We start from the raw sequence: 15,647 nt of genomic DNA, 5'->3' as shown, positions 1-15,647 counted from the left end.
AGACCATGAAACTTAGGTTAAAAAAATATTTTCTATCTATCTTCAGTGAAGAAACTTCTATGGCAGCCTATGCAAAAAAAAGTGGAAACAATTCAAAGTTATTTGAATACAATTTTATTATTGTTACATTTTTATTCTGCCAAACATTATTAGACTAGACAATAACTGCATGACCTACACTTGCATCAGGTTATTGCTTTTCATTTTGTAATCAAGATGTTAATTTTTGTGTTGTGATAAAAACGTGCCGGACATCAAGCCGACGGAAAATCACGCCGAATTCAAAATGAGGGACATAAAGTTATGAAATTTGATTGATTTGAAAAAATTTTTGGAGAGTTTTTGTTTTTCAAGATCTTTTTTACTAGTTATTGGCTTTTCGTAAATTAAAGCCCTGAAAGGAAAATTGAAAACTAAGACACGGTAAAGGCGTTTTCATGTTTACATTTATGCATATCAAAAACCGGCTGATATATTTAACGGATGCCAATCCTAAGTGATGCATTTCCATGAATAACTCTAATTATGGACTAAAACCCCCTACAATTTTGAAAATAATGCTTACAGAAGAAAAAATAGTGCTTTGTTGTGCATGTAGTTTTTGAATTCTGGCCTGAATTTTTTTCGGCTCGAAGTCCAGTCAGCTTGTTGTCTTACACCCGATATAATCTTTCAAAGAGAAGTGATGCTTGTGCGAGAAGTTCAATGCTTGTGCCAGTTTGTCGAGCGCCACCTTTTAAAGATAAGTGATGTGTTGAATGCTTGTGCCAGTTTATCGAGCGCCGCCTTCTAAAGGAAAGTGATGTGGTCAATGCTTGTGCCAGTTTGTCGAGCGCCGCCTTTTAAGGGCTTTTAGATACAAGTTTGTCAAATATGCCGTCTGGTGGTGCGCCGCTAGGTTTTCTGAACTCGGCCAAGCTTGTTCGCTGCTGGCAATCTAATTAACGTTTTTTCTTTTCTCAAAATAGTTATTTTCAGAACTTACCTTTTAAAATGGGCTGGTTTGGATTCCCTGAGACCAATCAAACTCCCTTGTGTACACTTCCGCCCGTCAAGTTGAAAAAAAATGTTGATTGAAAGAATGGCTGAATCTGCAGGACTTTTATTTTGGCCTGATTGAGCTAATTGATCGAACTGCAATTATAAAAATTGCTTCAATTTACGTCTTACAAACTCTCGAGCAGAAAACGAGCAAATAAGCAGGAAACTCGATGAGCAAAACTAAAAGGAGAGATGAAAATGGCCGCTTCACATGAGAACAATGCACAGTTTTTGACTCATAACAATGAAAAATTGTTGGCTAAGCACCCAATAAAACTTAATTTTGTGTTCCAGACCCGGAAAAAAATGATAGCTTAATTTTTACTCATTTCAGGTTTTGTAAAAATGCGGTTTTTTCCTAATGGATCGGGAGTCGGTGCGTACAAATTTGTTTCCGAAGTATTTAAAGACCTGCAGCTAAATCAAACGTTGGTGCTGGGCTCAAATACATAAAAACAATTGCTAAGCTACTAGCCCTTGTCTTAAGTAACAACTATGTGAAATCCTCTAAAAATTAGTGCCTTTTTTGGTAGAAAAAATTTATTGCTCTGACAAAAAAAATAGAAGCTTGCGAAAATTTGTCATCGGCAACACGTTCAAAAAAATCTTGTCTTAATGCGCAGACTGAATTTATTATTCGAGAACTCTGATGCCAAAAGAGGAAAAAAAGTTGAATTGGAAACTTGATCGAACATAATCTTAACCCGAAGTTTCGAAATACTGAATTTTACTTACGTAACTAAATCAATTATTCAGGGGCTTAAGTTGAATCACGTTTTTTCGAAACGCAAGAACTTGCGCAATTACTTATGTCGCGCCTACAGTAAACTGATACACATTTTCTACGAACACTCCATCACTACGTCAGAAGAGGGTTAAAACAAGCTGAAATTGAGTCTCCGCCAATTTTTACTGAAAAATTTTAGACATTGTTAAAAAAGCTTGAATTGAACATAAACGTACTAAGTTGATGTTATTTCAGACAAAAATTATAAGATAACGCTCAGAAGCCTCAAAAAATTGATATAGTTGGCGAAGAAAGACATGAAACTAAACACAAAATTTTTTTAGCAATGTTATGAAGGATCTTATTCGAATAGGGTTTTTGAAAACTAAAATCAAAACAAAAGCTAAACTCTTTTAATCTTAATTCACATTATCAGCCTTTTTGTCACAAAGAACTGTAAGTAAAAAGAAAACGGAGTTTATTCTCGAAACAAAAAAATTGCATCTACTACAAATTTACAGTTCTCGAAACCAAAACAATGATCATTTATATTCATCACAAAAAAACTGCACTATTTCCTTGAAAGCCTCACGGGCATCAATTTGATTTCATTGAGAGAATTGACAGGATTCTGTAGCTTGTTTCTTATCAAAGTAATAACAAAATGCTGAGAAAAAAGCGATGCCTGCTGATTTTTGGAACAAATATCAGAAAACATCTGCACTCCAGCTGACAATTACAAAAAAAGCAAATACTTTTATTTAAAAAATAGAATTTAAACTATGAATGGGATCACTTTGATTCAATAAAGTCTCTGCAAAAATTTCTTCTGAAGTGAAGAGTTTTTTCAGAAGAAGTAAGCTCTGCGTTCATATTTAACTTTAAAAAACTCCTGAGTACAGGATTTGTTCTTTGCCTTTCAAAAATTAAAATTTGTGAGTCAATGAGAAACGCATTATGTAGGGTAACAACTGTAAAAAAATAAACGGTAATCATTTTTTTTGAAACATTTTTCTCGGCAATCAAGTTTGGCTTTTGTGTTTTTCGCCTGTCTACTAGCTTTACCAGTTTTTTCGCTGCTGCGAACTCTATTTTAAGCAAAAGCTTAGGTTTGGAGCTTGAGGATGGAATATGTAAGAATGTATTCAAATTTTGGTTTGATAAAGCAAAATGTGTAGTAGCACCGGAGCTCGAAGCCCAAAAGTTTGACGTTGCCATTTTGATGACGAATGGTAGATCTCATAGTATTTGTTGTGCTATTGATTTTCAGTTTTTTTGTGTGCTTAAAGCAAAATTTCGAAGTCGTCCAGCAATTTAATTTTCTTATCTTCAAACACAAAATCTTGTTGAAACGAAATTTTTTTGTGTAGTTTCAGATCCCACCAGACAATTTTTGTTCAAAAAAAGATGAGCTTGAATCAATTCTTTTAAAGTTTGATTATGTTATAGTTTTCCCACGAGATTGTGAAATGGGAACCAGACCAGGTTCCAACAGAAAATTTGAATCAGCCTGGACAATTTGCTCCAAAAATGTAAACAATCTGAAAGTTGTCCAGCTGAAATCTTTTTCATGGCGTGAATGAAAATGCAGTTTTAGTAAATTCGGTAGCAGTTAAATAAGATTCTGTCATAAAACTAAAATCTAATATTTGCCGAACGATGAGATGTAGCCGATAACCGGCGACAAAACAATATGGCCGATATACCAGCTAAGTTGGACCAAAACTTAAAAACGTATAGAAACAGTTTTTTTTACCCAAAATTTGCAATCAGTGTAGGTGATTACAATTACTGTTTTGTTTGGGGTGCCGATAAGAAACAAAATTGTTTTTTATAACCCACACAGATCGAATTCTGTAACACTTCTGTAACAAGTCTTCTGTATCAATTAGTTTTCATTATTTATTATTGTGTTTTTGAATCTACTCAAATAATTTTTCAAAGTATGTTTTAAATAGAAACCAAAAAGTTTTCAAATTTAACTATTTCAATTGTTAAGAAAAGAAAAATTTCTCCGTGATTTTTCCAGATGCAAAAGAAGTCTGTTCTTTGGCAAAAACGCAAGTTAATCATCTATCGGGTGAACATGAAAAAAACGGCAACATTTTTAGCATTAATACACCTTTAGAAACAGACTTTTCTGATCACTTCTAGTGACATGAATGAAATGCTTAAAAAATATGATGAAGTTCGTTTTTACATTCAATAAAAAACACTTACCGAAATAAATTATTGCAAAATTCTATCTACTGTTCTTTAGTTTGGATACAATCATTGCTGAAAAGAAAAAACTTGATTTCAAAGCTTTTCACTTGTTTTTTATGCTTTTCATTTGAAACATCAATTTTTTTGTAGTTTACAGAACCGTTTGATCCAGAAAGCACCAAAAAATGAAAAAGAAACAAAAAGAAACTTCTAGTTTAACAAAAAAATTCTAGCGTTACTTGGAAAAAAAGTTAATCTTGGAGTGACCAGTTGGCTTAATTAAATAGAAACACAGAGAAGGTATTCGCAATTATGGAATTTTTTCACGTCATATTCCAGCAAAAATTGAGATTCATCTTTCAACTTCGAGGCTCCGTTTCCAGCAGTTCCAGAAACAACACTCTATGATTTTTTTATTGAGTGGATGACCTGACGTATCGAAGCTGCCAATCAAATTATCTATGTAATTTCAATTTTATATAAGGGTTTTGGTTCTTTAACATATCAGTTTTTTAGTCCAATTAACATGGAGTCACCAATACTAAATTTTCAGACTTTTACCGTGAAGCAACAATAAGCTGAGCAAAGAGAACAACTTATCAGACCATTAAATAAATTTTGTACACTACATTTTTGAGCAACATTTATTCAACGGTCTGATACTAGATCAACACACTATCAACACACAGATGAAAACAAAATTGTGACACAAACTACGTTTCATGTTTGTGCCTATATAGACCAGAATGTTTTTTTTCTCTGAACTGAAAAAGAACAAATTAAACTCCACATTTCAAAAAGAATCTTCAGACCTCGGGACCATATTCAATAATTTGCCCATTTTGCGAAATTCGACAGAAATTATTTAAGCCCAAATCACAAAAGACGGGTAAAACTTTAAGTAATGACTTCTTTTCATCATTATGGAATTCGCAAAATCTTACTGAGCAGAGTTCAATTTTTTACAAGGCGCAGCCAGCATGATATGCCTGAAATAACCGAAATCTATTGAAAACCAATTTAATCTCAAATTATAACCAACAAACAGAAATCTAGAAAAAAAGGTCAATATTTGCTGAAGTTTGACCAAAACTGCTCAAATTAACAATTTTGACAAAAATATATTTTCAACCGGCTAATGAACTCTCTCTATATATGTAAAATCATTTTCATGCCATACATGAAAGCAAAAGAGAACAAACAAAATGTGGCTACTTACATTTGGCAGCAAGCTATTAAAATTTTAAGATTTCTATTTCAATTCAGAAATATGTAGTTTTTGCAAAAAACAACAAAAAAAGCTGGTCAATTAAGACTTGTCATATGGACTCTTTACTTTTGTCGTCGCCTAAATTGTGCACTGCGTTTCAAAAGATTTTTCGATTTCACTTAGAATCAATAAGCAATGTTAATTACCCATTTAAAACCAAAACAAACGTCTAAATTACTAAACTATGGAAAAATGCCTTTGTAATGATGCTTTTTATTGGTCCTATTCATTCGCGAAATTGAATAAACTATACATTTTTGCTGACAAACCCTCTTCAAAAGTGACCAGTGTGAATTCATCAGCTGCAGTTTTTTGTTCCCTTAAGACATAGGCATCACTGCCTTTTAATTTTCTTCGATTTTTTGCTTTTGTAGTCCTCTAAATTGTCGATCATTTTATGCACATTCCTGCCACTCCTTCAAATTTAAGGAACATATTCAAAAGTTTGCTCAGTTTGCAAAATGCGACAGGAATTAAATATGCCCAAACTACAAAACACTGGGAAATTTTCAACTAATGACTTCTTTTCATTATTATGGGTTTCGCAAAATCTTATCAAACAAAGTTCACACATCTATATTGCACTACTAAGGACAGCCACCATAAATTGCCGGGGTAGCTGAAAATAATGAAAAACCAATTCAACCTCAAATTATAACAGACAGAATAGAAACCCAGTAAAAAGGTCAATATTAGCCTAAAATTGTTAAAATTGACCAAAAATGCTCAAATTAACAAATTTCAATAAAAATTATTTTCAATCAGCTAAGAAACTCTCTCTATAAAAAAGATACTCTTGTCTATGCCATATATGAATTTAAAAGATATCAAATAAATTGGGGCGTCGTACAGTTGCGTGCAAGTTTTAAAAAGAGTAAGATTTATATTTTGCTTACTATAATCTTGGACATTTTTTTAAGCAGCTGAAGATGTAGTTTTTGCAACAACAAAAAATTACTGTCAACTAAGACTTGTCATGGAGACTCTTTACTTTTGTCGTCGCCTAAATTGTGCACTGCGTTTCAAAAGATTTTTCAATTTCACTTAGAATCAATAAGCAATGTTAATTACCCATTTAAAACCAAAACAAACGTCTAAATTACTAAACTATGGAAAAATGCCTTTGTAATGATGCTTTTTATTGGTCCTATTCATTCGCGAAATTGAATAAACTATACATTTTTGCTGACAAACCCTCTTCGAAAGTGACCAGTGTGAATTCATCAGCTGTAGTTTTTTGTTCCCTTAAGACGTAGGCATCACTGTTTTTTAACTTTCTACGATTTTTTCCTTTTGTAGTCCTCAGATTGTCGATCAATTTATGCACATTCCTGCCACTCCCTCAGATCTATGGACCATATTCAATTATCGGCATACTTTGCAAATTTTGACAGAAATTATATATGCCCAAATCATAAAACACTTCGAAAACTTCAAGACATGACTTCTTTTCATCAGTATGGGATTCGCAAAATCTGACCCAAAAAAGTTCACTTGTCTACATTGCACTACTAAACACAGGCAGCATAAGTCGCCTGGGGTAATTGAAATAAAAAAAGTCATTCGATCTCAAATTAAAACAAACAAACAGATATCCAGAAAAATGGTCAAAATTAGCTTTAAATTGACCAAAAATGCTCAAATGAACAAATTTTGATAAAAATTATTTTCAAACAGCTAACAAAATCTCTCTATAAAAATTATAAACATCTCCATGCCATTTATGAACAATAAAAGAATCAAACAAACTGTGACATCGGACATTTGGTTGCAAGCTGTAAAAAGGATAAGATTCATTTTTTGCTTACTATAGTCTTGAAAATTTTCTTAAGCAGCTCAAGATGTAGTTTTCAAGATGTAGTTTTCAAGATGTAGTTTTCGGATGTAGTTTTCATCGCTTAATTTGTGCACTGCTTTTTGAAAAGATTTTTGATCTTACCTAAATCAATAAACAATGTTAACTACCCATTTGGAATACAAAACAAACGTATAAACTAATAAACTATGGAAAAATACCCTTGTAATGATGCTTTTTTGCTCCTATTTTTTCATGAAATCGAATAAACTAAACATGCTTGCTGACGAACCCTCTTCGAAAGTGACCAATGTGTGTTCATCAGCTGCAGTTTTTTGTTCCATTAAGACGTAGGCAACACTGTCTTTTAATTTTCTACGATTTTTTTCTTTTGTAGTCCTCACATTGTCGATCATTTTATGCACATTCCTGCCAATCCTTCAGATCTATGGACCCTATTCAAAAATCTGCACATTTTTGCAAAATTCGACAGGCATTCTTTATGCCCAAATCACAAAACTTTGGGAAAACTTCAAGTAAGGACTTTTTTTCATCATCATGGGTTTCGCAAATTTTTATCAAACGAAGTTCACTTGTATACCATGCACTACTAAGGACAGCCAGCAGTGTGTGACCAGTGTGCGTTCATCAGCTGCAGTTTTTTGTTCCCTTAAGACGTAGGTATCGCTGCCTTTTAATTTTCTACGAATTTTTCATTTTGTACCCCTCACACTGTCGATCAATTTATGCACATTCCTAACACTCTTTCAGATCTTTGAACAATATTCAGTAATCTGCACAATTCACATTTTTCGACAGAATTTATATATGCCTAAATCATAAAACACTGGGAAATCTTCTAGTAATGACTTCTTTTCATCATTATGGGCGGAGTTGGCTGGAGTACTGGAGTAATTGTAATCAAAAAAAATAATTCAATCTCAAATTATTATAAACAAACAGAAGTCTAGAAAAAAGGTCAAAACTAGCTGAAAATTGACAAAAATGCTCAAATGAACAAATTTCGATAAAAATTTTTTCAAACTGCTAATAAACACTCTCTTTAAAAAATATAAAAATTTCCATGCCATAGATGATTTTAAAAGGGGTCAAACAAACTGTGACATCGTACATTTGGTTGCATTAAAAGGATAAGATTCATTTTTTGCTTACTATAGTCTTGGAAACTTTCTTAAGCAGCTCAAGATGTAGCTTTCGGAAAAAGAAAAAAACAGCTTGACAACTAAGACTAGTAAATTGGACTCCTTAATTTTGTCGTCGCTTAATTTGTGCACTGCGTTTTGAAAAGATTTTTTGATCTTACCTAAACCAATAAACATTGTTAACTACCCATTTGGAATACAAAACAAACGTATAAACTAATAAACTATGGGAAAATACCCTTGTAATGATGCTTTTTTGCTCCTATTCATTCAAGAAATCGAATACACTAAACATGTTTGCTGACAAACCCTCTTCGAAAGTGACCATTGTGTGTTCATCAGCTGCAGTTTTTTGTTCCATTAAGACGTAGGCAACAACACTGTCTTCTAATTTTCTACGATTTTTTTTCATTTGTAGTCCTCACGTTGTCGATCAATTTATGCACATTCCTGCCACTCCTTCAGATCTATGGACCCTATTCAAAAATCTGCACATTTTGCAAAATTCGACAGGCATTCTTTATGCTCAAATCACAAAACACTGGGAAAACTTCAAGTAAGGACTTTTTTTCATCATCAGGGGTTTCGCAAATTTTTATCAAACGAAGTTCACTTGTCTACCATGCACTACTAAGGACAGCCACCATAAGTTGCCTGGGGTACTTGCAATCGATGAAAAACCAATTCAATCTCAAATTATAACAAACAAAATAGAAACCCAGAAAAAAGGTCAATATTAGCTTAAAATTGACCAAAAATGCTCAAATTAACAAATTCCAATAAAAGTTATTTTCAATCAGCTATTAAATTTTCTCTACAAAAATACAATTATCTCCATACCATATATGAATACAAAAGAGATCAAATAAATTGTGGTGTCGTGCATTTGCGTGCGAGCTATAAAAAGATTAGGATTTATTTTTTGCTTACTATAATCTTGGACATTTTCTTAAGCAGCTCAAGATGTAGTCTTTGCAAAAAAGAACAAAAAAACTTGTCAACTAAGAGTTGTCATGCGGTCTTTTTATTTTTGTCTTTGCTTAAATTGTGCACTGCGTTTTCGAAAAAGATTTTTCGATTTTACCTAGAATCAAAAAGAAATGTTAATTACACATTTAAAATCCAAAGCAAGCGTCTAAATTACTAACCTAAGGAAAAATAACTTTCTGATGATGCGTTTTGTGCTCCAATTCAATCCCAATAAAGAATCAAGTATACATGTTTGCTGACAAACCCTCTACAAAAATGACCAGTGTGCGTTCATCAGCTGCAGTTTTTTGTTCCCTTAAGACGGAGGTATCGCTGCCTTTTAATTTTCTACGAATTTTTCTTTTTGTACCCCTCACACTGTCGATCAATTTATTCACATTCCTAACACTCTTTCAGATCTTTGAACAATATTCAGTAATCTGCACAATTCACATTTTTCGACAGAATTTATATATGCCCAAATCATAAAACACTGGGAAATCTTCTAGTAATGACTTCTTTTCATCATTATGGGCGGAGTTGGCTGGAGTAATTGCAATAAAAAAAAAATTCAATCTCAAATTATTACAAACAAACAGAGGTCCAGAAAAAAAGGTCAAAATTAGCTGAAAATTGACAAAAATGCTCAAATGAACAAATTTTGATAAAAATTTTTTCAAACAGCTAATAAACACTCTCTTTAAAAAATATAATAATCTCCATGCCATATATGATTTTAAAAGGGGTCAAACAAACTGTGGCGTCGTACATTTGGTTGCAAGCTATAAAAAGGATAAGATTTAAGTTTTGCTTTCTATAGTCTTGGACATTTTTGTAAGCAGATCAAGTTGTAGTTTTCGGAAACAAAATAGCTTGACAACTAAGACTAGTCATTTGGACTCCTTATTTTTGTCGTAGCTTAAATCGTGCTTTGCGTTTTTAAAAGCTTCTTTGATTTTACTTAGAATAAATGAAAAATTTTAATTACCCCTTCTAAATCCAAAACAAATGTCTAAATTACTAATTTTTAGAAAAAAAAACTTTTTTAATGATGTCTTTTGTGCTCCACCTGACTCCTAAAATTGAACAAATTATACATTTTTGCTGACAAACCCCTCTGTAGTAGTAGTTTGGATAGATCACTCGCTGGGAATATATACGGAAAAGATTAGGAGCAAATTTTCAGAAATTAATTTAATCAAGTAAAAACTAATCAAAGGGATTGAAATTATGTTATGTTTGTTTCTAGCCTTGTTGAACATTTCACAACAACTATGCAATTATTACAAAACCTTTTTCAATTGTTTATTAAAATTTAAAATTAGAAAAATGCTCAAATTGTCATGTTTTTTTTCCACTTTTTTCTCACATGTCCCAATATTCTTATACTCAGCCACCCATCGTTAAGTAAAAAGCTTACATCTTTGTGTCATGATGTTTTTTATCCGCACTTTTGATAAAAGATTTTAAAAAACTCACATGATGTTCGAAAATAATCTTAAAGTCGAATTTAAATTTTATCTAACACTTCAATTGGTCAAAAAAGGTTCCATTGGTCTAACACTTCAATTGGTCAAAGAAAGTTCTAGAAACATTTCAGACTGTTATCAGAAAAAATTTTTAAAAACTGTTCTATCAATTCAAATTCTATCCAGAATCAATTGTCGCAGTTATAACGTTGAAGATTGTATAGATACTGACACGCGGAGTTTTATTAAATTCTTTAAATAAAAACTCAAATGATTCTGGTTGCTGGTCAGATAATCAGTTGGTCCCAAAAATCAGAGAAAAGATATACAATCCCTGAAGTTATCTTTGCAATGCGTGTTACTTTGATTATTAAAGGGAAAGATTTGAGAAAAAAAATTAAATTATTTTTTTTTCTTCTCAATTTTTTTTAAGGAAGAAAAAAATCAAAACGAGCTAGAAAAGATGTCACGCGAATCTGAAAAAGTAAGCACCGAGAGCGCACAACATCATACTCCTATTTCTTCTCAAGTTCAATGGCCGACAATCAAGATTGTCAGAGAAAGAAAGCAAAATCTCCCAAGGTTGGTTTGAAAAAACCTAAGCTGTCTCCAGCCAGTAATTTGTTCTGAACATTTATAAATATTTAAATTGACACGTTTTTGATCCAAATCATAATAACGTGGTTTATTATTGCTAGTATTAATATCATAGTACCTCTAAATTCGGCACTGCAGCAATTAGTAATTTACTAGATGAAAGCAATAAGAAAGAACTTAATTTTGTTTTTATAATTTAATTCCATATAAAAAACAATCAGTGAAGTTGACCTTGACAAAAATACTTCATGAAAAACACGTAAAAACCAGGTTAGGGAAATCACCTTTTTCTAAACATTTAAAAAAATTAATTTCGAAAATGCAAAAATTGCTGATAAATAAAAAGGTTTTGTAAAAATTCTATCATTCAAAAAAATAGGTAATAAAATTTTCAGTCTGTTCATGTATTTTGATTCGATTATTAACAAGTGGAAAAGCGCATTTTATACCCTCATATGGTTTTTTCGTTTGAAGCACACTTTTGTATTTCTTGAGCGGATTGAAGATATTTCTATTAGACCCCTTCAATGTCATTTTGATGGTATCATCCTGTTCGTTATACGCACAAAAGTTTTACTGTGCAAACAAATCATTTCCGTTCCTGTCCCTTCTACTTTGAAGAATCAAAGTGTTCCATTATCAAATTTCTTTTATTTCTCGCTGCAAACTTGTGGTAATAAACTAAAAACATCATCGGGAAGAATATAATCACTGTCAACATAAAAAACATGATCCCAGTTTTGAGAGCCAAGTTCAAATGTCGCTGAACAAGAAATTGAATCAAAATTAGTGTAAGATCGAAAGTTTGCAGCAATTTTATTTCTTAAACACAGATGTGGAGAGGCGATAACAAATAAAAAATGGTTATGTTTTTTGAATTAAAATCATTTCAGATGTTGTCAACGGGTTTGTCTTTTTGTTGAGTTTGCTTTGAATTTTTGACGATTATACGGAATCACTTGTGTGTCCAAATTGTCTTGTGTATGGAATTTTAAAAAAAACTCTAATATGTTTGCATTTTTTGCTACTTCTCTTTGTCTTGTTTCTTCTCGTATGCATGGCTCTTTTTTATATTCTCATGAAACAGAAAATAATTATGAGCAAAACAACATTGGCAAAAAAAGCTTTCATTTCCCCAATAAACGTAAAAAGATATCCACAGAATTCAGCCATTTGGCTTTTAAATATTACCCAGAGAACCAAAACAAATCAGTACCAAAGTTGAATAGTACTAAGACTGATATTTTGTAATCTGAAAACTCGGAAATAGTTTTTTGAACTTTAAGCAGTTTTGAGTTTCGTTTCGGGGAGTATTTTCTCTCTTTTTTTAAAATTTGTGACGTCTCTTTTGGCATTTTGATTGTTTATCATGCAGTATCAATTACAATAAACATTATGATTGTTCCGGACTATTGATAATTCCGAAGAAAAAGACGAAATAATTGCGCACGGGTTTGTTTTTTATTCAGACAATTTTCGGCTGTTTAACTAGCTCTTTTCTGACGGACTTTTTTTTTCAAAAATATCGTTCATAACCTTACTGTTGCCTCGAGCCCAAAATTGTAATTAATTTACCTGATTTAGATTTGTAAGGTTATATGGTTTAAAGATTGAAAATTTGGCCAATTTGGGACAACTAACGGGCGATACATGCATGCTACTAACGCATCAGCGAAGATTTGATCCGTCTTAGAAATCGTTTTAAATTGGATTGAGGTGTGCTCTTTTGTATACTTATTTTATTGCTGTTTACAAACTTTATCAATTTCATTCTTTCAAGATTATCAGAGGGGATAATTTTCCAAAAAAAAACTGAGGAAAAAATTTTTTTTTCACTTTTTTGAAAGTTGCATCATTTGATTTGATTCATACTACTCGATAAAATTTAAAATAGAATCGGAACAATCAAGGCTCTGTCTCGATACCAGCAGTCTGATCTTCTTCAATTTGAGTTAAAAGTGATTCCATGGTAAGATGAAATAGCTTTTGGCCGAGATGACCAAAACCAGGAGCTGATATGAGGGGCAAAATTTTCAAATAAAATAACAATTTTAAGGGTCATTAAACTTACTTTCTAAGTTTTCTCAGTCTTGACTATATTTTTCACAATAAAAAAAAACAAAATAGTTCAAGGACAAGAGATTGACCGTATTTTAAGAAGAAGAGTCTTGGTGCCGAATTTTTTTCAGTGTTTTTGAGACACTAAAGTTTTTCTTTATAATTCCAGTTAACAAAAACTTGGCAAATTCAGCGCATTCTAGTTGTTTTTTTTGTAAAAAAAAACACTATTTGAATGTGACTACAGCTTGTTACATCAGAAGGTGTTTCGAAATGCATAAATTTGACGGTATATAAAAAGCACACAGTCTCCAATGCTTTAATTTTTGAAACTCTTAAACCTCAATGAAATGCTCAAAGTATATGTACAAAACCATCGAAATTTGAAGATGCTCAAAAATGGAAAAATTAACAAACCATTTTTCATTTTGTTCCAGTTTTGTGATTTTTAGAAGTTTCTTAGCTTGACATCCGTCTTTTTACGTTTTGGCTTGAAGTCCCGTCAATCTGATGTCCGCCACTTAGCCAAATTTTTAGAGCACCGGGTTGAGATCCCGCTCAAAAACCGCTCAAGTTATGTGTGGTTTAAGTGGTTTTCCAGCAAAATTTGAGCGGTTTGGGCGTTTTTTTGGAAAAACCGCTCAAACCGCTCAAACCGTTCAAACTTGCTTAATAAACCGCTCAAAAACCGCTCATTTCTTGCGGTGACTTTTGAACGATTTTTCAAGCAAGATTTGAGCGGTTTTTAAGCGGTTTTTTGAGCGGTCTTATAAAGAAAACCAATTAAAACCACAAAAAAGGCCTGGAAAGGTAATGGACGCTAAGATGCAGTTGAAATACTATCTACAGTTTAAAAAATGTGCTCAACCGTTCTCAACTCAAGCAAATTTTTTTCGATGTCTCGACCAAAAACAATGTGAGCGACTTTTTTCAAATGCTCGACTCGAGCAAAATAACCACTGGAAAATATGTAAGTATGTGTATATATGTATTTATGTATGGATGTATGTATGTATGTATGTATGTATGTATGTATGTATATATGTATGTATGTATGTATGTATGTATGTATGTATGTATGTATGTATGTATGTATGTATGTATGTATGTATGTATGTATGTATGTATGTATGTATGTATGTATGTATGTATGTATGTATGTATGTATGTATGTATGTATGTATGTATGTATGTATGTATGTATGTATGTATGTATGTATGTATGTATGTATGTATGTATGTATATGTATGTATGTATGTATGTATGTATGTATGTATGTATGTATGTATGTATGTATGTATGTATGTATGTATGTATGTATGTATGTATGTATGTATGTATGTATGTATGTATGTATGTATGTATGTATGTATGTATGTATGTATGTATGTATGTATGTATGTATGTATGTATGTATGTATGTATGTATGTATGTATGTATGTATGTATGTATGTATGTATGTATGTATGTATGTATGTATGTATGTATGTATGTATGTATGATGTATGTATGTATGTATGTATGTATGTATGTATGTATGTATGTATGTATGTATGTATGTATGTATGTATGTATGTATGTATGTATGTATGTATGTATGTATGTATGTATGCCTGTATAAATGTAAGTATGTTTCCATCTATGTATGTATGTATGTATGTATGTATGTATGTATGTATGTATGTATGTATGTATGTAATGTATGTATGTATGTATGTATGTATGTATGTATGTATGTATGTATGTATGTATGTATGTATGTATGTATGTATGTATGTATGTATGTATGCATGTATAAATGAAAGTATGTTTCCATCTATGTATGTATGTATGTATGTATGTATGTATGTGTGTATAGATGTATTTACGTAACTTTGTATATACCTATGTGTGTACGTAAAATATAAAATTGCCAAAATTGAAATCGGAGTAAAGTTTTGGAGTAAAGTTTTGTATGCATGTATAAATGTAAGTATGTTTGTATCTATGTATGTATGTATGTTTGCTCCTATTCATTCAAGAAATCGAATAAACTAAACATGTGTGCTGACAAACCCTCTTCGAAAGTGACCATTGTGTGTTCATCAGCTGCAGTTTTTTGTTCCATTAAGACGTAGGCACCAACACTGTCTTTTAATTTACTACGATTTTTTTTCTTTTGTAGTCCTCACGTTGTCGATCAATTTATGCACATTCCTGCCACTCCTTCAGATCTATGGACTCTATTCAAAAATCTGCACGTTTTGCAAAATTCGACAGGCATTCTTTATGCCCAAATCTCAAAACACTGGGAAAACTTCAAGTAAGGACTTTTTTTCATCATCATGGGTTTCGCAAATTTTTATCAAACG

Source organism: Symsagittifera roscoffensis, chromosome 2 (assembly GCF_963678635.1).
Source record: "Symsagittifera roscoffensis chromosome 2, txSymRosc1.1, whole genome shotgun sequence".
In the NCBI taxonomy this organism is placed as follows: domain Eukaryota; kingdom Metazoa; phylum Xenacoelomorpha; order Acoela; family Convolutidae; genus Symsagittifera; species Symsagittifera roscoffensis.
Note: the sequence above shows the minus strand (reverse complement) of the source record.